This window comes from Chenopodium album, chromosome 4, assembly GCF_948465745.1.
Source record: "Chenopodium album chromosome 4, dcCheAlbu1.1, whole genome shotgun sequence".
Classification (NCBI taxonomy): Eukaryota; Viridiplantae; Streptophyta; class Magnoliopsida; order Caryophyllales; family Amaranthaceae; genus Chenopodium; species Chenopodium album.
Window position 1 is genome coordinate 56,771,803 of NC_137837.1, and position 11,352 is coordinate 56,783,154.

General features: G+C 35.7%; 1 long non-coding RNA gene across 1 annotated transcript; it reads left to right on the forward strand.

Annotated features, from left to right (window-relative positions):
- Nucleotides 1-2,516: 2,516 nt before the first annotated feature.
- Nucleotides 2,517-3,977, forward strand: LOC145629146 (uncharacterized). Its single transcript, XR_014111584.1, has 2 exons — nt 2,517-3,088; nt 3,551-3,977. It is a non-coding gene; the product is annotated as an uncharacterized LOC145629146 (long non-coding RNA).
- The last annotated feature ends 7,375 nt before the right edge of the window (nt 3,978-11,352 follow it).

The following is an 11,352-nucleotide window of genomic DNA, read 5'->3' on the forward strand; positions in this document are numbered from 1 at the left end:
TGTTAGCAAAGATTCACCTTTAATCAACCAACAATGTGCACTTGCAAGAAGATTAAAGAATTAAGCTGTAATATTAATTATACATTAATATTAATTATTGGAAGTGGCCTCCACCCAGGCATTTCGATCACTTGATCTCACAGAATAATTAGCTTTCTAGTATTTTCGAACACTCTATCGGAATAATACACTTGTTTGAAGGACATCATTCCTTTCAATCTCCCACTTGTCCTTCCGGACAAGTGCGCATTTAGTGTATAGCCTTTTTCCTATGTCACTTAATGTCTCTTCATGAAATATAAGGTAAGATATATTCGTCATCCTTATTATGTCCAGAAGTGTTTCCCGATCCTGAGTCCGAATGTCAATAAACAGATGATGTCTAAAATCCATCCAAGCACGACCATGCATCTTACTGTCTCGCTTTTCGAGAGGTCTTGAAAACAACAAAGACACCTTCCCTATTTTTAGTACGGGGACATTCACAGTCTTGTAATGTTGCTTCTCTTATTGGGAGGACCTAGCCGCACAAGTGCTGCCGTTATAATCCCCTTTTACGACAGATGTTTGACAACATCAAAACGAACAAGTACTCACACAAGAGAACTTACAATACTCATGGTCGAGGAAATACATTCCTATAGCTATAATGAGAAGTATACTTATGACGATTTTTAATCTCTTAAAGTATTCTCATAGGTCAATCCAGTATGGTTCTAAACCAATACCTGTGCAAATGATTTATGACAGTCATGTCCTTGTTGAATAAGAAACGGTGCTATAAATCAAAATACACACTAATCTCAAAAGGTGCTATAAATGACCTTGATTAGGGATAATTCTCGATTATAATATTCAATTTATACCCTTTTTATTATTACTTTTCATTTCATTGGAGTAATTAGCAAAGCATTTGGGAAACTACTCAACTTAAAGTTAAATTAATTATCAAAATTTTATAACATTAATGATACTTTATACTTTTTTTTGAAGCAACTAATGTTATCACTAGGAGTGTTAATTAAGTTGAGCAACTCGAGGTCATCTCCGATAAAACTTGGTCAAAGCTCGACTTGAGTAGTCTCGACTAAAACTGTTAACCTTAACGAGAATAAGTTAAGCAAGTTATAACGAACTCGACTCAATAAGTTCGTGAATAGCTTGTTAATTGTATTATTAATTATGAAAATAAAAAATCATATAAATTAATTTTGTATTTCCTTAAAGAGAATTTATTAATTAATGCTTTTGTCCATGAATAATACCTAAACCTAGTTTTTTTTGGTAATTACCAATGCAAGATTATGGTTGGACATTACCTAAACCCTGTTTTTTTATATAGTTACCAAGATTGTTGATGGACATTACCTAAACTCGGTTTACTTGGTAATTACCAAGATTATGGATGGACATTATCAAAACCCAGTTTTCTTAGTCTAAACCCGACTCCGGTTGCCTATACTCGAGCTAAGTATGCTATAACTCGGCTTGATAAGCTCGTGAGTAGTTCTATAATATTTTCATTTAATTGCAAAAAATAAAATATCATTGTTAAATTTGTTTTATTGGTATTGGTATTGGTATAACTAATATTTTTTATTGGTATTAGTATTGCTCAACTCATGCTGGTTAAGGCTAATAGTTTGAGTCGAGACAACTCAAGTCGAGTTTTGACCAAGCGTTGTCCAAGTCGACTTCGAGTTGCTCAATTGGATTAACATCTCTATTGATAACATTAGTTGTTTTACAAAAAAAAAAATAAAAAATATTAAGTATCATTAATGTTAATCATTAATTACAATTATAAGGTAAAGTATATTAACATATAATTACATAACCATTATCTAAACAATAAAATGTATAAAATTATGATAAAAACATTAAATTAAATTTGATTAGGTATCCCAAAAATTATAGTAATATTGGCTACGGAGTATTATTATACTTATGATTATTGTTCATGTTATTGTTATTATTGTTGTTATTACTATTATTATTATTATTAGTGTCCTTATTATTATTATGATTATTGTTGTTTTTATTAAAAATATTATTATTAAATTCTTCTCATAATATTATTATTATTCTTATAATAATAATAATAATAATAATAATAAAAATAATAATAATCATCATCATCATTATTATTATTACTACTACTACTCCATCCGTTCCTTAATTAGATGGAAAAATTGATGGGAATAATCCCACCTTTTGAGTGTCTAAGATAAATAATACCACCTTTGGGATTTTTTTTAGAAAAACTTGTCAAAAATAAAATGACCTTCCAATGGTCTTCCAAAAATAAAATGACCTTTTAATTATTCCAAAACACAACGACCATTGACGTACATCTGCTAAAAATAGAACAAAAAAACAGTAACTTGTTATTAAGTTTACAATTGGACACATGTCTCTTTGTGATTTGTTGGCATTTTTTATTTTAATTTTAAAAAACAATTGGATTTTAATTTTTTTTTAAAAATTTTTTTTAAAAAAACTCTCTGATATATCTCTCTCTCCTCCTTTCCCCTCTCCTTACTACTACAATTTCTGTATTTTATGGATGCTTTTACCTCGACGCTGTGGTACTAGCGTCCATGTACGGATCTATATTCCGCTTATTGTCGACGCTTTTCCAAGTCGAAGTAATCTATGGACATTAAAAAGCGTCCACAAAGTCACATGACCCGCACGCGTCCCTTAGAGTTAAGCCGCCTAGGTCAGATCATCAGAGTTGCTAACCTGCTACGCCTCATCTACCTATATGTTCTCCACTCAAATTCATTCTAAAATATAAAATAATCTGTGATTAGTTCATCACTCAATTTAAATTTGTTCTGGAAATTATGGGAATTTTCCTCTTCAACTTGTCAATTTTATCGATTAATAGAGGTAAACTCTCTTGCTTTTCCGTTATCTCTGGTTCGAATTTCATCTAGGGTATAGTATAATGTTTGAATTTCTCATGAATTTTCTTTAATCTCTGGTTGAAATCGGAAAATTTTTGGCCTTCTACGGTTTTGAATTGAAAGAAAATAAGCATCGCCATACCGATACATCGAAGAATTCATTGAAGTTGCATCAGGTAATTTTCTGCACTTAATTAAATACTTAAAACATTTTTTAGTTCATAATTCGTGCTTTCAATTTCTAAATTTTTTGTTCCTCAAATTTTTCTTTTTTTTTATAAAAAAATGGATTGTTTGTTGGTTTATGGCGATTTATATGGCTTGCTTGTTTGGATTTTCTAAATTCCCTCATGCTAAGGTAAAGGATTTTTCATTAATTGTTTAGTTTAGCTTAATTTCCTTTTTAATTTTGCCTACTTTTCATCTGCTTCGCTATAGCCCAGGCAACCGATTTAACGAATGTTTTGGGTTTTGTCAATTTCTCATTATTACATGCTTATTTTGCCAATTTTGATTCTGTTCTACTTAATTTTGTTGAATTTAGTGGCTGAATGCATTTTCATTTTAATTATTTTATCTATAACCCAGTAAGTGTGCTGAAACTATGTTGCCGATTATTTCCATTCAAAAATCTACAGTTGCTGGAGTTCAGACAGTTAAGGCCAATTACAATGCAAGGTCGAGATACTATGGCAATTGCTAAGAAGGGTTCTGGAAAGACCTTAGGCTATCTTCTTCAAGGTTTTATGCATCTTAAGCAGCGCCGCAACAATACACAAATGGGACCAACAGAGTTAGTACTGTCACCAACAAGGGAATTGGCAACACATATTTAAGATGAGGCTGTGAAATTTTTGAGGTCCTCCAGAATATTTTGCTCGGTATGACGTGATCTTTGTTTCTCATAAATGTATTTAGGTTGTCTTGCTTGATTATTTTTAGTGAGGGCACATCTACTCAATTGGAAGTTAAACATAAATTTTGTTTGTTTCTTTTGAATTTGTTCTTAAAATTAGGACTCTCTTTAGTCTGTATTTTAATGTATATAGCAATATCCTTTTTTCAGTTTTTGTTTTTAGGAAAAAAAGATTTAAAAGCGTCCAAAAGGACATATTTTCTAGTAGTGCCTTCGTCCTCCTTGCAAGCCACCTGAACGTACTCCCCACCACCTCACCACAACAGTCACCTTACTTCCCTTATGAAACCTTCTTGCAGCCCCTCAACCAACCCACTCCACTTGATACAACCCCAAAACCACCGTAAACACACCCGCAACCCTATAAACTACCAATTAACCAATAATCCACTCCGCTTGAAACAATATCGAAACCATCCTCGAACCCACTTGTAGCCCCTATGATACCACCCCCAAATCTAATAAAGTATCATTATTGTTGGTGTTTGCTTGCGTTTGGAAAGGTTAACCTTAGGTGATTATGTTATTAACCTTAAGTGGCTAAGATTTTGTCCCCCATTAAATTTTCCTCACTGGAAAAGTGTCTTCAATCACCGAATTACAAGCAAAAAAAACTTGATCACCAAAAGGTAAAATTGGTGAAAACTTGATCAACAACTGTTACCTTAACTCCCCAAACCCACCGCCACCAACCCCTAATTCAACCTCCAAAACCACCAGATCCCCCCTTTAATACTCCTTAACTACCCACTCTCCTTGAAACATTCCCGAAAGCCTGTTCACCACCAAAACGGAAAAACCACCATACAAACCAACTCATAAACCCCATCTCTATCCCATTAGCAACCTAGTAAAAAATCTCACCTCAACAAACCCACAAAATCCTTAACCGTTAAACTCCACCAAAAACCACCCACCAACCACCAGCTACCGAATCCACCGCCACTATCCCCAGCCCCCTGTGACTTTTGCCACCCTGCCCCCAAGGACAGCTCTAGCATCGGCACTGGCGCCGCGACTGACCCCCTATGCTGATAAAACCTTTTCCCGTACGTACCCCAGTCCCCCTCCCCTCAAAAACCCCTTTCCCGTCTCGATCCCAGCCCCATCCCTATCCTCCATCCCTTTTTCGGTCACGTCGACCTACCCTATCCCCCATTCTAACCTCTTCATCCTCCTTTGATCTCAATTCACGCCATTTCCTAATCAGTTTTGTGGGTTGCGATTTTTCGAAGGGGTTGGTTTGGTGGGTTGCGATTTTTTAAAGGGGTTTGGGGTTGGGCTAGCTGGGTTTGGTTCCTAGTCAGCGTAGTGTTGTAGTGGTTTCTTGGTGGCGGTGGTTTCGAGCTGGATGGGATGGTTGTTCCGGGGAATGGGTGTGGGTGGTGTATGGGGATGGTGGTGGCTGAAACTTAGTAGAAGGTGGTGGTGGTTTTTTTATTTGATTTTACCTTTTTTTTCAATAATATTTTTTTAAATTTTTCACAAATTAAATTGTGACACGTGTAAAATAAACTTAATAAAAAATATTTACCTCTTCACCAGTTATTGGTCACCTGAGGTGGGATTATTAATCTCCAATGCTTAAAAGGTGGGATTATTCCCATCTATTTTTCCTAGTAGATTCCTACTTCTCTCTATTATGTTATAAATAAATGCTAGAAGTAGGAATCTAATTCTGTGATGGAGACTACGGAATATTGTTATTAATTTTACTCGAAGAAAATCAGTGTTTATAAATATATACAAATTAACTTGAGAAAATTAAGATCGATTTGGTCAAAACTAATAAGATTTGTTTAAGTTTTACATTGAAAAATAAATGAATAGTATTCATTAAGAGAGGTTATCCCTTTTAAAAAAAATTTAATAGGGGTTTTAAAAAGAAAATATTGTTGTATTAGCTTAATCTAATGCGACGGATACCACATAGTCGTTGCACTAGCAAATTCTAACACAACAATTACACCCTAATGCAACACCCCTATTGTATACACCTAAAAATGTCTCCCTAAAACCAAACCCGATGATGAACAACCTTTCACCTTCATTATTGGTCGGGTTGACTATTTAACTTTGGAGTGCTTAAATCCATATTCATTCTCAATACATTTTATAAACCAACTCAATTCCTAGCTCATTTCCCTAAACCATAACTTACTTTCAACTTTTCGTGTCCACGTCCCTAAACCGAGAGAAAATGATTTTGTGTCCCTATAATTTTGTTAAAATTATTATTTGGTTGGATAGGCTTTTCAATAAGCTTTGCAAAAATATATCATAAGCCCAATTTCGATTTAAAATGAAGAAGATATGAGCAGAATAATAAACTCGGCCCAAAACCGAAACCTTTTAACTAAAATGGTCATATCTTAAAATCTACAAATGATTTTAACCTGATTTTGGTTGAAAAGGAAAGTAGACTTGATAATATTTCCAATTATATATTGTATGTCTTATATCGAGTTATGGATCAAAAGGTATTGTAGTTTTTAAAACGCATAAAAAAACTAGAATTACTGCGCAGCAGCTAAAATGCCAACCTTGTCACAGTGCTTTCTTTGTGTATCTTCCGAACATGGACGCATTTTGAAAAAACCAATACACCATGACATGGCACCATGTGCCGCCCCACGGTGGACTTTTCCGTTCCATGGCATTATTTGCCGTGTCACATCACGGGATTTTACCGTGTTTTCTCTGCGTAAACCCTGCACACGCTTTATCACTTTAGGGAAAAATATTGCACCATGACACGGCGATTTGTACCGTGTCACGACACCATCTAACTATGTCACGACTCCCCATAACTAGGTTTTTATCTTTTTTGGGTTCCGTGTGTTCCCTCTACTCATTTTCTTTATAAATACGAGCCTCCTTTATGCAATCCGGGGCACCAAAAAAATCATGTTCTCTCCCTCTACACCAACAATCATTCTTTTCTCTCTTTCTCTCATGCTTTGGCCTAAACCCTAGGTACTTTATTCTTCCATAGTATTTCCTTAAGCACTCGAAGGATCCGTCCTTAAACCAAGGCATGAAAGGTATAATTAATTGTGGGTTAGACCAAATTAACTCTACTTTTAAATTTAATTGTTTCAATTTAATTTATATTTTTATTGACGTTACTAACAATTTATTCATGATGTAGCAATTTAAAGGAGCACACAAAATGTGAGTAACTAATTAATTTAATTATTTATTTTATTTTCATATTGCTAGTATCATGATTAGGTTTATTATTATTATTTGATTTGACTAACAATTTATTGTTGAAATGCTTCCAATATTAATGTTGGTTTTATTATATTTTTTATGATCACCATATTGAATGTTAAAGGGAATATGTAATTGAAAATCACGACTAATAAGATAATTTGGACGACCGATTTAGGTTCAGCTTTTTAATCTTGTTGTTTAATCAAGTGATCACAATATTTTAGAATTATTTGTTGCATTAATATTCAACCAATTTAGCTTAATAATAGTTTGGAGAAAATTGAATCGTTGTTTGCATTCGTTTGAGATCGCAGGAATCACTTTTCACTATAAGAATCGAGTAGAGGCCAATACGGGCAAATGTAACTCCATGACTTACTGCGTACCGTCATCCCTGATCCTCCTTTCGTGGTTCCGAACCAAATGGAGTTAGTAATCTCATGGATTATGAATGGGGTGTAACCTTCACGGGTCAATCGTTGTTTCCTATCGTTGTCCCTTTATTCGTGGTTGCCTTTCATGATCCGTGAACAATTTACAAGTTCCTTAAAAACTTGTTGGTGGCTCCTTACTTTCCTTGTCTCTAATCGTATTATGTCCATTCCCACTTCTTATGAGTACCAAGCATATTCACCACATGTTTAATGTAGGTGATGTGTCTAATTAATATATGATTTTACCCCCGTCCCCTGGTAATAATTAGTAGTGTTTTTGGCTCTTTAGAGCCACTTTTATTACTAATTGGTATTTTCTAGTGTTTTTGTAGTTTTGCTTGAGTTTTGTAGGAAATTGCACTTTTAAAGCATTTTCCCGGGTTTTCATGGAGCAACTACGGATATTGGAGGAGCACGACCGTTTTTTAAGCCCAAGGCCGGTTAGAGTCTTCAACCCGGTGATTAAGGGCTCGGTATATGTGATACCGGTGCATTTGGACCAAGTATTCATGACCCAAAGAGGAAATCGGATTGGGCCACAGAATCAAAGCCCAATCGAAGTCCAAGTCTCGAGGTGGTATCGAGCCTTTTCGGGCAGGCATACGCTCGATCGGGCGCGCCTTGCTAGCAGCACATAGTTGCGCGCCTGCCCGATCGAGCGCGTGTTTCTGGGGAGACTTCTTCGCAAAATTCTTAGTTTCTTATTAGGAGTGTTTTTAGAGTTTGTTTAAGTACGATTTAGTAATTTATTTTTGTTTTACTTCTCTTCTTAGACTTTCTCTCTCTACTTAGATTATTTCTCTCTCTAGATTTCTCTCAACCTTTACTCTTGTTCTTGACATAACTTTATAGTTCCATCGATTTTGGTAACGATTTTTTCTTTATTAATTTCTGAAATTTTATTCCTTTATTCCTTATGACTTGTTTAATTGCTTTATTTACTTAAGATTTAATTATGTGTGAGTAGTTTTATTTCAAGGGTTTATGGGGATCCAATAAATAATATGAAGGGGTAATTATTTATGATTGTTGATTGTCAATGCTTAATTAATTTCCTATTGATTGGTTTAATGCTATGCAATTAGATTAGGCCTGGTTTAATTGTACGAGTTTAGGAGTATTGATTCAAAATTTGAGAGATGAGAATTGATGTTTAGGCTTAGTTTCAATAGTCTGACTAATTTATAAATGGTTAAGTTGAGATCCGAGAGTTGAGAATTAATACCGGTAAATTAACTTTGTGATTGTAATACGTAGCGAAAGCCCTTTATGATCTGATTAATTGATGCATTGATGATTGATTGTTATGTTTTACCCTGAAATATTGTTTATTAGTGAACCTATGCTCTAGGTCTTTTATTCATTGATTTTCTCTATTCTTACTCTTCCCTACTTTTACTCTTAGTAGTTTAGTTATTCTTCGATTACAATATTTTGGTTACTTAATAATTTAGATTATAATAATTAATTAGGAATAGAAAGACCAGTTTCCCTGTGGATTTGACCCTACTTCCCTATCTACATTACTTAAAGGATTTAGGAATTACTTTTGATTGGGTGATACGAATTTATTTCTACACACTTTGTATATCACCCTACATTGTCTAGATTAGGACTTGATAAACCGGTAGAAAAACTATTCTAGGGCATTGGAATGAGTGACTTTTTTCAAATGCATTATTACACTTATGATTATTTGACTTTGGAATTTATTTCTCGTTTCAATGTGATTAAAACTAATGCTTTGATTACTTATGTTCAATTCCGATTCCTTAACAATGATGTGCGTATAACTTTGAAAGAATTTGGTAAATTGTTTTGAGATAAAATCGGATAATCCCATTGAAACTTCCCAAGACCATATTGCTGTGATCTATAGAAAACTCAAAGGGGAGGGTTTGTAAACTCCAACATGCCAAGGGGACGTGGATTGAACATCTCATGCCAAAATTTTGGCAACGGTTTGTTGGCCTCACCATCTTTAGGAGGCATGAGCCAGCTAATGTAAGGAGGGATGAGCTAGAGTTGTTGGCCTCCTACATGATTCCTAGCGCCGAAAAATTGAACATACCGCATAGGATAGCCCAACACTTCCAAAGGACGGCCAACGCGGCCGATGGGGGGTAGGTCTAGGGCACCTATCTATTTTGGGGGGTTTATTACCCACATTATGGTAAAACATATAGGTTTCACCCCGACCGACCATAGGAAAGTGGAGGGTTCTACCCTTATGGATATTGCTTACCTAGGAGGCCTTAACTGGGTCTAACCCATGGGTGGTGAGACATGGTGGATAGTCCACCGAGAGTCGGGTAGGAGAGACCAAGCCTTTAGGCTACCCAACCCCACCTTGACTAAATTTAAGAAGGGAAAGCCTTCCTACACTTTTGAGTTAGATGGTCAAGGAGAGCCTCAAGCGGCTCACCATACACCACCCCACCCACCACCTCAATTCCAACCACCACTCCAACCCTACACATATGATATCCCTACCTCTTCCGTTGATTACAACATTGACCCTCATTCCCCATATGAATTTTTGGCTTTTAGGAGCCAACTCGATAGGATTGAGAGGGGACAGGGGAGAGTAGAGGGATTGGTGCAAAACCTGGACTCTAAAGTAGGTTCTCTAGATAGAAGGGTTGGGTATGTGGAGAGAAACCTTTGGAGGGGTTTATACCCCATGTACGATGATTATACACGCCGAGGGGCTATCCCCCCCCCCCCCGAGGCTCTTGTTCCTGACTTGTTTCAATACCCCCAAGGAGGGTATTCGACCTCCACTGCCTAAGGTAGTTACGTGGACTATTCTTCGGTCCATGGTTATGGGGCCGATGCTCCTTTGGGTTGGATGGGGGGGAATGTGAACTACTTTGCAGGTGGTTCGGGTTATGGTGGCGTTGGTACGAGCCATGGTTGTGCCAGCTCTAGCCATGGAGGTGGCTACTCGAGGACGAATGAGGATCATGATGAGGAGTAGCTACTCCTAGCTACACCCCAAGTCAATGAGGGCATTGCTTGATTTGGCTTGGGGGGGAGATGATCTTGTACATATGGTAACTCTCTCTCTCTTTTCTCTATTTTTCGCTTTCTAGTATAGATTAAATTGCTTTCTAGTGTAGTTTTTATTGCTTTCCTATATGAAAAATACAAAAAAAATTGAAAAAAAAAAATCCAAAAATACGTTCCAATGAATTGTAAATCATGCTTCCCTGTGTCCCATACTTGAAAAATATTGTTTTGATTCTTGGTATATGATAATGAGCATTGTGAATTTGTTGATTATGATTTGAAATTTAATTGTTCGGATACCTAAACATGCGTCAATTTAGCCAACTGTTTGTGAATATAGTGGTTGACTAGTTGATTTGATTAGGAATTGTGTGATAGTTCCTGGTATGTCAAGGAATTTAAGTATTGGTTTGCATCTATTAGAACTGTTTGTATGGCTCAATATTATGCACATTGAGGAGTACGAAGGCATTTGTTCTTTTAGGTAGCCTTCAGACGATATTAGATTCATTTGTTCCCTTCTTGTTACTCATGTTGTTGCTTGTGCCCTTTATATTGATTATTTAGCCACATTTCAAGCCTATATGAGCCCCATTGGTTACTAGTCCCAAGCTTGGCTTGGGGGAGCTATTAGTTGGTGAGGTGAGGGAGTTGTGATGTGCACTTTAATTGCACAATGTGGGAATAAAATAAGAGTGATTGTTCTTTTAATATTGTGATTGGAAAAATGTTGATAGTTTTTGTTTCAAAGTTGAAAATTCCAATGTGAGATAAAAGGAAAAAAAAAGTGCAAAAAGAAAAAAAAATTGTTTCAAATGTTCTATGCGAAGGTTGCTCAAGGAACTAAAAAAAAGAGAAA